At 43.9% G+C, this 12728-nt stretch overlaps 1 pseudogene; it reads left to right on the top strand.

Moving 5' to 3' along the window:
* The first annotated feature begins 9844 nt into the window (after positions 1-9844).
* Positions 9845-11986, top strand: LOC119271116 (annotated as a pseudogene).
* Positions 11987-12728: the final 742 nt, after the last annotated feature.

A 12728-nucleotide genomic window follows, 5' to 3' on the forward strand; every position in this document is an offset into this window, starting at 1 on the left:
GATGATGAACCCCTCCGTGATGGTGTCTATATTGGATCTGGTGGTTCTGAAACTTGCGGCGGCTGGAATTGATTCTCGTCGACTCTCCTAGGATTTCTGGAATATTGGAGTATTTATAGAGCAAAGAGGCGGTGCGGGAGGCCATCGAGGTGGGCACAATCCACCTGGGCGCGCCTGGGCCCCCAGGCGTGCCCTGGTGGGTTGTGCTCCCCTCGGAGCTCCCCTCAGGTACTTTCTTGGCCCAATAGATGTCTTCTGGTCTGAAAAAAATCCACAAAAAGTTTTGTTGCATTTGGACTCCGTTTGATATTGATTTCCTGCGATGTAAAAAACAAGCAGAAAACAACAACTGGCACTGGGCACTATGTTAATAGGTTAGTCCCAAAAAATGACATAAAATGATTGTAAAACATCCAAGAATGATAACAGCATGGAACAACCAAAAATTATAGATACGTTGGAGACGTATCAGAACGCTACAAATGAGTTAAGTTGATGAGAACCTAGTGATTCAGCAGCGGACATTTGTACCTGTGAACAGAGTATATGTGCGAAGAATTTGGAGAGGTCATACGCGTTCTCATAATTTTTTCAAAAGAATCAAGTTTGAGGAATTTAATAGTCTTGAGGAATTTCGCTAAGCGTTCTTGTATTAGGTTCCAGAGTTGTATAGATTAGAAAATCCACACAATTGAGGAATCATGGAGAAAAACATAGCTTAGAGAAACAAATCAAGGAATAGAAGTATTCAGGTGTTTAGGGAGTGGGAAGTTGAAGAATAAACATCTTTTGAGGATTTTGAGGAGATCATAAGAAACAAAGTAGGGTAGTAAAATTAGATTTTAATTACCCTTGTCGAAGAACACAAAAAACTGGGAGTGGAGATGGAGATGTTCGTCCGTTCAGATCTCCCATGCCCTAACTTGGCGGCGGGAGACAGCTACGGCGGCGGCGGGGTGAAGATTTCCGCGGTGGGCGCGAGTACGGCGGCGACGAGGAAGTGAAGCTCTTCCTCACTGGCGATGATGGAGTTTAGTGATGGCGCTATGTCTGAGAGCTCGAGCGAGATTGAGGTCGAGCAGAGTAAATGAGGTCTGAGGAAGGGAAGGGGTTTTTATAGCCGCGGTGAAAAACTACTTGTCTGAAGATTTTGGACGAACATGCCCCTGACTCTTACTATTCTAACGACATATGTCTCCCACGTACAGAGAGGTGGAGATCGTGGGGGATCGTTGGTGAGTAGTTTAATACATCGTGGGAAGCAGAATGGTTTGAGCGGCAACAGCCAAAAATTTAGATATGAAAATCTTTAAAGTTTCGTTCGCAAATTCTTCAGCTATTAAGGACACAGTGAAGACTTTGAACGGGTTTCAAATAGAACGTACATGAAGAACTTGTGAACAGACTGGGTTGAGTTTAGCGTAGAAGGGGAACGGGTCTGATCACATTCACTTAGAGGAAAAATCCACTTGAAGAACTAACAATAAGTGAATGTTGTTGAGGACATAGAAAAACTCCAAAATATATATAGTCAATGAAGAACACCAGTCAAAAAGTTGCATGAACAGCGGTGACCTGTAGGCGGACTTGTACGCAAGCTAACAACATCCATGTGACCTTTCGTATCCATCAGATGAGGCACACAATTCTTTGGGATTTTCTGTTGAAGAGCATAATAGTAACGTAGTTAGCAATGTAGTTTAGCTCTAGAAGAATGTATGGAAATGATGCATTGGTGTCATAATAATAGAAAATCTTACCATGCCATTTCTATGGATGTTGGCGTAGTTCAACACGTGGACTAGTGGCACGTATTGACCATAATGTGGAGGAGTTTCATAATTGCTGCACACAAAGATGATCTTTCTCCTCGTAAGTTAATTCAGAGCCATCAGTGTAGTAGGTTTTGTTTACTATTTTCTGAGAATTTTTTGAAGAATGTAAATAAGCTGTCAAGGAAATATATAAGCTATCAACTTGTTCCCTATAAACAATATAAATTACTTAAAAATAGCTTGAGAAAATCACATAGAGGTAGAAGTGGGAGCGTATCAATAAGGACCCAAATGTCGATATTAGCTTCGTCGATATTATCTTCATCGACATTATCTTCGTCAATGTCATCTTCAGGATCACCAAGATCGAAGGTGACATGCATACCCTCGTGAAAACCGTATGCCTTGCACAGTGCTCAAAAAAGAGAAAAAGAAAAAAATTCAGTGTCCCCAGTTTGAGCAACCAATGTGGGAGTAGTTCACCGCATTGTATAGATTTGCGCCAAAAGTATAACCATGATGGGTCCTGAGGTGAACTCTGTTTGTCTCCATGTTCTCATGATCTTCAAAATTTAGCTTCTCCAAGACATAGCCGTCTTGCATTGCATGGGATGCACTAGTCGAATTGTAAAAGACAGAAATTACACGTTGAAGAAGCAGAAGTCATGCTTAATTACAAAAAAAGACTTGTCATCGTTGCGTACTGTTTCAAGATAGAAGGTCTCTCGAGCTTAATACTAAAGCGCCGACTGTCTTGTAGGTGAGGCCTGCAGCATAGACCCCGGTCATCGCCACTGTAATCACACTCCGGGATCCTATCGTCATCGTCAGACATTTCCTATGGTCATAGTTCAAAGATTAAACTTCTAAAATTTAATATATGTAGTACAAGAACTAAATTAGATCATTATTATTCATCACGGGTTGACTATCGGCCTATCGAGTCTTTTCTTGAAAACTCTCAGCTCACGTGGTGTATATATTCGACTGTCGGTGATGGTCACTCCTCCCTTCGTCCCCGAGTGCATTACACCAAAATGTCTAGCACACGGGAATGAAGGAGAAGCGTCCCCCACGACAATAGTCAGGATTCTTCCTCTTTGACATTTTGCGACCGTCGGTGATGGTAGCTCCTCATATCATTCCAAAGTGTGTTACACCAAAATGTCTAGCACCTTGGCATGAAGAAGAAGCTACCCCCACAACAACAGTCAAGATTCCTCTTCCTTTCTCATATATGGTGGACACTCCCTCACTAGTTTTGTGACTGTCATGTATGGAGCCCCGACAGACTTAAAGTCAACCCGTAATGTCGTTTAATTATCTTTTTAGAGAATCCGGGCCACTCGATATTTCCTACACATTGTAGCACAAGTCATGCCAAAATTCACGGAAAAATATATCATGACCTTTGCTAAAATAGGACATATCGAATGCCTGAAATTTGGCAGAACGGAAATGAATCACCATTCCAGCAAAACATAGGCCACTCGGAGGTGTTCCCTGCAAATTGCATCTATGCATCCATTTTGTCAAAAAAATTCTAAAGCACCAATGAAACAAAAGTATTGAAGCAGAATATTAAAGTAGGAGTACTTGGTCGCACATGGGATGGACTTTAAGAAAATTAGTCCAGCGGAGGAGGCAATCGATGAACTCATGTGACAAGTTAGCAGCTTCCTTACTCATCTAAACATCTACATCATCATCGACTTCGACGACATGGGGATTTGGCTGCTCTCACCTCAAGGTCGGAGGGGGTCGGTGACGGGGACGACAATGGGGATGATGCAGGCGCTACTTAATTTCTGCAAAAACAAAATAAACAAAAAAACATTATTATCCTAATTTTAGGACTTAGTGAAACCCTATAAGCTATCAACTAAACATTATTATGCTGATTCAAAAGACCTACATTTACTAAAAAATTGTAAAACTAGTTTTTTTACTAAAAAATTGTATTACTAACCCTAACAGCTATCCATCCATCCATCTATATATCCAAAGCATTACTAAAAAAACCTAGTTTTATCCATCTATCTATCCAAGCATTACAAAAAAAACGTAATTTCACCCACCCATTTATCTATAAGCTTTCTACTAGTAGTGGGTTCATATATATGAACACCTAGGGTTACATATATCTACATACTATTGTACTAAAAAAACTATTTAGTGCTCTAATGATGAAGTGGGCTCATATATATGAACACCTAGGGTTCATATATATGAGCAAAATTAGTAATAAAATCTGAACGTATTGCATTTGCTAATTCATCCAACACATTCATAGAGGAGAAGGAGGTACTCACGGGAGGCATCCTGGGGCCGACAAAGGGGATGGAGGTGGCAGGCACGGGGGAGGGTGGCCACGCGTTGGGGAGGGCCGGGGCCGGGGGAGGGAAGCCGCGCGTGGGGAGGGCGGCCATAGGGGAGGGCGGCCGGAGCAGTGCAGGGGCGGGCCGACAAGGGTGGGAGAGAGAGTGGAGATGGAGAGTGAGGAGGGACACTAAGAGGTCAGGCTGGGGGAGGACGATGATAACATGGGCTTAGTAGTAGTGCGGGTCGCGGCCCAACGCTACTGCTAATGTCATTAGCTGTAGCGCCGGTCCAAGACCCGTGCTACTGCTAAGAGGGGACGGGAATCTAGGCCCGGGCTGGCCATAACAGCAAGCACGCGCTACTGCTAAGTGGGGACAGTCACAACCCTAGCATGTGCCACTTCTAAGTATCAATAGTGACTCTTTTTAACAAGCGCTACTGATAAGCCTCTGTGTATAAGGTTTTTCTTAGTAGTGCATGGAGCCGCAGAGGAGAGAGCCTTGGTCAGACGGCTGGAGAAGCTGCGTTCGGTGTGATGTGACCAGCATAGCGGCGACCCCGCACACAGGAGGACCGAGGAAAGATGAAAACTTTAGGGTTAGGGCGCTCTGGATCGTGGTTTTCTCTCACGAACACAACGTTGTAGAAGTTAGGCCGGGCCAGAAATTTCAAAGTTGGGCCGAAATTTTTGATCGAAAGGGATATATGACGGGCCCAAGCGAGATGGCCGAAATTCGGCTCAAATTTGTTGTTTCGGCCGAAAATCTAATCTCTGACCAGCGCTACTGTGATTCTGTGACCGCCTCACTTCTCCACCCTCCGTCAGATAATTACCACCAGCTATTGGCTCCCATTTCTTTGTGTGCTAAAAAACATCCTAAGTCTAAGGTGGGGGTCTATTGTTCTCAACTACAAACATTTTATTAAACGATCGATATATTGCATTAATTTTGTAACCTATTTTGTGTATCATACAGGTGATCTATGTTACTTGTTGCACACTTGTCGTGCAACGATTAGTATGAAAAGGTGACATGAAAAGACGAGATGGGTAGGATACTCAACACGATGTATATTCTTATGTTGGTCGTGAACTATATAGAACTTTTGTACATGGCTATGAATTATTGAGAATATATGCATGTATTACAAGATGTATTAGACTTGTACAAATGAATGACGATGTGTATGCGAGCGTTTTATGTGAATTTCATTTGTACAGTTGGTTACCGCGTGAGAATAAACTGCAAGACAAAGAAATGGAGGTAGTTCTGAATTGTAACTGCTTTGAATGATATAATATTCCAAGTTGTTCAGTATGGAACAAATTAGTGATGATAGGTGAGATGCAGAACGAGAAAATGACTGGGGTCATGTATCAAAACCGCCGCCAAAGCTCGTTTTTGTAGTACTAGGGCCAATTTGGAAAAGTTCGTCATCGGTCCCTTCGTATGTAAATGACTTTGTGAATTCCTTATCTATGGGTGTCATGATATTTTGATGAAATATCGCTCGTAGGGTGCTCGGGTTAATACCATCATCTCGCTTATATTTCACCTGAAAACACTTTCTTGATATATCTTGCATCTCTTCTATAGATACTCCCTTCGTTCCATAATGTAGTGCATATAGATTTTTTAAAGGTCAAACCTCATAAACTTTGATCAAGTTTGTGGCGAAAAACATTTACATCTAGAATGCTAAACATATATCATTAGATTCATCATAAGATGTAATTTTATATATTATATTTTGTTATTTATGATATAAATAGTTTTTCTGTAATCTTGGTCAAAGTTGACTTTTCAAAAATCTATATGAATTATATTATGGAACGGAGGGAGTACTATACAACTGCCATAATCTATTTTTCATTTTTTAAATTTTTTTTTCATCCACGATGCCTCTTAGTGAATGTAGCGAGTGTAAGAGGAATAGAGATGATATTGGTGGCTTTGAGGTGGTATTGCTTGAGTCTTGTGGGCATATATATAATGTGTACATGACCTTCTTGGAGTACAAGGCAAGGAAGAATAAATCCTACACTACCATATATATATTCCCTAAATAATAATAATACTCAACAACGAGTATTGCAATCACATTCTTTCAGCGATGTGATCCCCAACCTTTGCCTCCACTTTTTTTCCCTCCCAATGCAGTAGGTCCTCAAGTTTTTGTGATCACCATAGTTACTTGCTCAATGGTATCAAACATCCCTTGCATCCGCTGATTTTTAGCTGACACCACACCCTCTCTATTTATTTCTTCACATCAGCAATCTTGAAAACACTCCATTTTCAGAAGTTTCTTCATTGTGTCCTTGAAGTTCACATAGACATCTCCTAAATTGTGTGATATGGGTTCTTGCTCACATGTATGTAGAATTACTCTACCCAGGTTTGCCTCCGTTTCCTAGTGCGCTTCGAATCTTCTCGTCTTTGGCATCTTTATCGCTGCTCTCGACGTCTCTGGTTCTAGTAGTAAAGGCATATGAAACTCGGAGTAAGCTAGTGTGTCACCATAGCCTGCTCAAAATGTTGAGACCATGCTGGGTTGGCCACCAACTATTTGAGGAAAACTCTCACATTATTGTCCCCGACTAACTTATTGTCGTATGTCCATTGTACTCCCTTAGAGTCCAAGTCGTGGAGATCATAATGTGAGAGTACTTATTTGAAGTCCATCATTAGTCTTTCGGAGCTCATAGAGCGAGAGTGATCTTTCAACTGTGGTGGAACCATTAAAATCACCAATCATGTTCCACAACTTAGTCGTGTTATTCTTCATTCGTCTTAGCAACATACACATTTCATGTGTATCTTGTGCTCTCAGTTCACCCATACGCCGAACTCCAATAGCATTTCGCACTCTTTAGTGTTTCCTTTTTATCGGCACATTGATATGTTTCACATTATAAGTCTTGGGTTGCACGTTAACATCCAAAATATGGCAATTTCGCCTACTTCTCACTTCCATTCATTGCAAAACAATGGCGAAGCCCTGTCATCCACCTTAGATTACATCACAATTCTTTCTCCTGCCTTGTCTCCGACAAGAAGACATGGTCCCTGCTTGATCTTGCACTGTTCAGGGTCGCATGAGCTCCCGACAGTTCCTGCTTAAGGTACCCATTAGGCTTGATGGTGCTCCTCGGGGGAGCCCACTGACTTCTCCAAGTCTTATTCCACCTGTTACACATCTCCTTTCTTCAACCTCTTTGATTCTTGCGAGGCAGTATCCCCACCATCTTCATGTTATGTCACCTCCATGTCCCGTTTTACATAACGTGGCTTATCCGTGAGCATCAGTACCCCACTACTCCTCACATTTTCTTATCCAACTACAGTCTACTCCCATTAGATGCTGAGAGAGCCGACTTCGAGCCAGACATACATGGCTTCGATGTTGAGCTCCTAAGATACTTTTCCTGCCTATCATACTCTTTGGGGGAAAAGCTTCCACGTCCCCACTCCTTCATGCATATCGCACCCCCGCCCTCCACCTCATGTCCTTCATCCTCTTCCACTACCCCCGATACATCCATTATTGCTCCTCCCTACAAAATTCCTGCACGATTAACGTGAGTGGGTATATCAAGTCCTTCTGTTCTTGAAGTTTGTTCACGTGCTCTTCCTGAACGTAACTCACCATTCAACACACATGGAACAGTAGCATCTTATCATATTTAAAGTTAAAGTGAATCCTTTTTTGGGTGTTAACTTGCACACCTTGTAAATGACTTGCAAACATCCAAAGTCACATGGACCTTGATTCAACCAAATTGTCCCTTCACCGATTGTTCATCCACTCAATCCACCTTTTCCTTCCTTTTGTTGCTCACTTGTGATGTCACCCGTCGTCTATTTCTCTTTCAAGTCCAACACTATGAAATATGGAGGGGCCTGCCATCCATCATCACACCCTCCAAAATCAACAAGGCATTATAGTGGTACAAAGACTAGATTATCCTCTGTATCCCGAAACTCCACTTCCCGCGTCAAGTTCCAAGCGGATCTCATCCCTCCAAAGAACATGGCGTGGCTAAACATTCTGGTAGTATGAACCCTAGCGAGCGCCATAAGTCAGAATCTTTCTCTAACTCCTTCAAATCCTCCTCGATGGTGGTGTCCTCATATTCGTATCCCTTAGATTCACAACCAGGAATTTCTTAGTGATCTCTCCCGCATGTGAGGCGCTATATCCTTCCTGTGACTCTCATCTGCCACCACCGTTCAAATCCTCCAGGATTCCTTCCTTACCCAGGACCTCGACCACCGCCCCCTGTCGAGCTTGGTTGCTACTCAGGGTGGACATACCGGCTCGCTCGTGGCCCGCTAAGGACCGGACCGAACGGTCCCTGCCTGCTGGTATATTGGGCCAGTCCCGTCTGTATAATTCGGCCCGAATACACTACCGGTCCGGTCAGGATTTCGTCCGGTCCTACCGAGCAGACCGGGAACTGCCATTGGCGTCGTCGCCCATTACTTCCTTCCCCCTCCGGCCATGGAGAGGTGCCCCCCCGGCACGAGCTAGTGGTCAATGCTCCTTTTCGAGGCGGAGATGCATCATGACACGCAGGAAGCACGACACCTTCGTGTCGTCGTCCATGTCCACGGCGTCGTATTTGGAGCCCATGTACTTGACCATCGACCGCGGCATGAAATGGATTGAGTTGGCAGTGTACCAGCCCATAACGAACAAGACGATCATGAAGGACGTGCCCGGCGACGTGGGCGCTGCAGTCGAGGTGAGCATCGAGCCATCGAGTGATGTCGAATTCACCGAGAACGGCACGCTCAGCGAGTAGCTGCACATCCACGGCGGCGGGGTGCTCGGTGGAGCCAGCACGTGCATTTCGCGTTGGACGCGGAAGGCGGGCTCAACTACCTGCACAACCACACTGACCCTCCCTACATACACAAGAATCTCAAGAACAGCAACATCCTCCTTGATGCATGTACTGGTGTGTGTCATTTTGCCAGCCGGTTGTGGCTTGTTAGGCTTTCTGTTTTGGCATTGACGCTCTGTGTGAGCTAGCCGATCCTTTAGTTCGCAGACTTAAAGACCTTGTTGAACCTTATTACTTTCTAATAAATGTGGTCGTATGCATCGTTCTGATGCAGAGGCCGGGGAGTCCTCCCTTTTTGAAAAAAAATGTACTGGTGTGTGTCATATGCATCCTCTTCGGCTTCGCGCTGGCGAGTGGCGATCACCACCGAGGCTGAGGACGACGCCCTGTGGATGACCTGGCAATGTCCGTTAACAGCTGCTGTCAAAGTTTCTGAAAAAATCGGTTTTGTCAGGCATAGTTTCTGTTAAAAAGTTCAGTTTCGTCAGTTAGGATTTTCTTCAGTTAGTGGAAAATAAATAAGCCAAGCTGCAAGTCTCCTGTTCATTGTCTTCTACCTCACTTAGGTTTGAGTTGGGGCCGAAAAAAACCCTTTAAAAGAAGTATGATCGGCAGAAAAAACAATAAAATAGCGCGTCTTTTATTTGGGCCGTTGCTCGTGTTTCCTTCTATTTTCAGCTCCCGCACACATCTGATCTTTCTCGTGTTTCCTTCTCCTTTTGGCTCCCGCTCCCGCCTACAACGCCAGAGAGAGACCAAATAAATAGGGTGGCGGCCGCCAGTGAGACAACATCAACCAAGAGAGGCCGAGCAATGAGAAACCTCTTCGTGTGCGATCGGGCGGCTGGGCTTGCCGCCACCGCCAGCCCGCCACTACGTTTGGCCGATCGAGGGAATGGAGGAAGCGACGGGAAAGCGGCAGGAGAGGGAGAAAGATGAGGGCGGCGTCAGAAAAAGGAGGAAGGCTGGGGCGGCAACCCCCGTCTTCACCATGGAGGACCTCGACGTCCTCCACTACGCCGTCTGCTGCGACGCCCTGCGCCCTCCCATTTTCCAGGTAATATCCCCTGTGTTTGATCTGATCTCTGTTCTTACAACTCAATCCCTAGGTGCTCCTCCGAGACGATAGCATCAATGGATCTGAGGAACTATCTGGGTGTCTTATAATATTTCGAAATTCGTTCATTATTAGATTCGCTAATTAATATACTAGCTATGTCCAGTTCGCCTAATTTTGTCCCCAAACTGAAGGGATTTCCCCGAAATTATTTAGTTAATTAGAATAGGTAAGGGTGATTACCAGATTATAAGTTTTTGGACTGTAATTTTGTAGTTGCGAAATTGCCAGTCAAGGTAGACATCTCTGAAGTCTGAAAAATCAGAGAAACATCAGATCAGATGCGCACACTAGGCCAAATGCCTAACAAAACACAAAGTTCCTTTGTAGCTCGTCCTACATGAAACCTCTTATCTTCAGCCCTTCAACACTGTTTTGAGAACCGTACTCTCCAACTGAGTTGCAACAAGCAGATTTCTCTTTTTTGTTTCTCTTAAATAAAACAACATATGGACTTCAAACTTTGCAGATCAAACGCACTTTACAACTTCAATGTGTGAAAAAACTTTTAGATTTTTTGGGCCAACATAAATATACAAAATGAGGATTTTTTTGATTAAAAAAATAAATTTTATCATTTTAAGTGCATAAAAAAATCTGATTTTTTCCCACGTAGTAATTAGAATGTTTTGTTGTCCTGCAAAGTTTGAAGTTTATACATTGTTTCGTTTGAGAGAAATAAAAATGATAAATGTGCCTGCACGGATCTTGATGCCAAAATGGATGGCTAAGATAAGGGGTACCGTGTAGCTCAAGCTACACAAAACCACACTCCTAACACAAACAGATCGGTGCATTTTCTAATTAGCATATTTACTGATTCATATGATATGCACTGATTTGTTGTTTGTGTTTCCTCAGTGCACTGAGGGGCTTCATACCATATGTTTGTCTTGCCATGACAAGCTCCCAGGCAAGTGCTGCTTCTGTTGCGAAACAACACTCTACAGTCGCTGCCGCTGGCTAGAAAATATGGTTGAATCCCTCAAAGTTGCTTGCCCCAATAATGGATGCCGCTGCGAGTATAAAATACTACCAAAAAGAAGAACATGAGGAAGATTGCCCGCAGGCGCCATGCTTCTGCCCCATAGCCGACTGCAGCTTCAGCGGACCAACCGCAAGGCTCCTGGAGCATTTCTCACGCGAGCACAATCTGGATTCCACGGAAGTTCCGTACAACAAGGGTTTCGGGATCCTCATCAGCTTCAATGTTAATGGCGATCTTCCTGAACCAACCATTCTTGTGTCTGAGGATGGACACCTCTTCATTGTCTACATGAAGGAAGAGTCCCTCGGCGTTGGCATCGCGGTCTGCTGTGTCCAGCCCCACATTACTACTGGGTCCAAGTTCAAGTACAATCTGTCATTGTCGTCGACTGAGACGGGCTACTCCCAGGCTACAGAGTTTCAAACAAGGAACACCAACCTGTATGATGGGTTTCCTGATGACTGCTTCCTATTCCTTGTGCCCAAGGCGATGCTTCCAGGCGCTGGTACAAGTGAAACGGTCCTGGTGAGTATGCAACTCACGCCACAGTAGGCCCCATATGTGGGTGATTGGGTTTGACAAGTGACTATACTTCTGAATCTCTCAGCTTTGGAGAAGGCACTAGTGTTATTTTTGTCTGTTTGTATTCGATTACTGAGCATTATGTTTGTATTCTTGGCAAAAAAATTGATTCAAATCATTGAGATGGAGCACAGAAATACATTGTTGAACTCGATTGTTCCAGCAAATATGCATGACATGCGCACCATGTTTTGTTTTACCAGCACTCGAACTTGTGTCAAGCCGTCTTTAGGTGTGATCTAGAAATAGATTTGATAGTGAAAATCGACCGAGGCGACCCGAGTACAAACAATGATTACATGGCCATTTTGCAAACCTTAAACCCTGCACAGCTGCAACTCAGGAGATAGCCAAATCCGCTTCCAAAAGTGAAGCAAAGGATGAGCCACGGCGGCCTAATTTTATGCCGACATGCTTTGAAGATAATTGAATGGGAAGGCTGCAGGATCGTTAGGGATGTCCTGATGCTGGTAGATTTAACCTAATGCGTGAGCCACTAGGTTGGTTGCTTAAAGTGATCAAAATGTTTTGATTCATAAAAAGGTCTGTTTATTCTATGTCAAATAGATAAAGCAAATCATATGGCTATTACTCATCTGGTACACCCACAAGCTGGGTGGATTTAGCACAAAGTACAACAGAGGCTTTTATTAGATAGCATGTAATTTTTCTAAAGTACATATTGGTGATTGACCGAGTTATGCGGCAGTGTAAGCCAGCTAAATATTAGTACTATGAATGCAGTATGTCTTATTCTAAAAAAGTAGGTCGAAGGTGCACTACTAGGAAAATGGCTATAGCCAATATCCCTATTAGTGGCGTACCATAGTGGTGGTGCGTCACTGCTATATAGCAATGGCGCACCGGAAGCAGGTGCGCCATTGTTATTTTTTTAGTAGTGGCGCACCTTTAGTCCAATGCGCCATTGCTATTTTTCCCCCGGGTCCATCCCCTTCCACAGGCTTACTAGTGGCGCACCTTTGCCAGGTGCGCCATTGCTACCTAAAATAGCATTAGGTAGCAATGGCGCACCTGGCAAAGGTGCGCCATTGGTAAGCCAGGGGAGGTGGGCATTTTTGGCTAGCAATGGCG

The sequence above is a fragment of the Triticum dicoccoides genome, chromosome 3A (assembly GCF_002162155.2).
Source record: "Triticum dicoccoides isolate Atlit2015 ecotype Zavitan chromosome 3A, WEW_v2.0, whole genome shotgun sequence".
In the NCBI taxonomy this organism is placed as follows: domain Eukaryota; kingdom Viridiplantae; phylum Streptophyta; class Magnoliopsida; order Poales; family Poaceae; genus Triticum; species Triticum dicoccoides.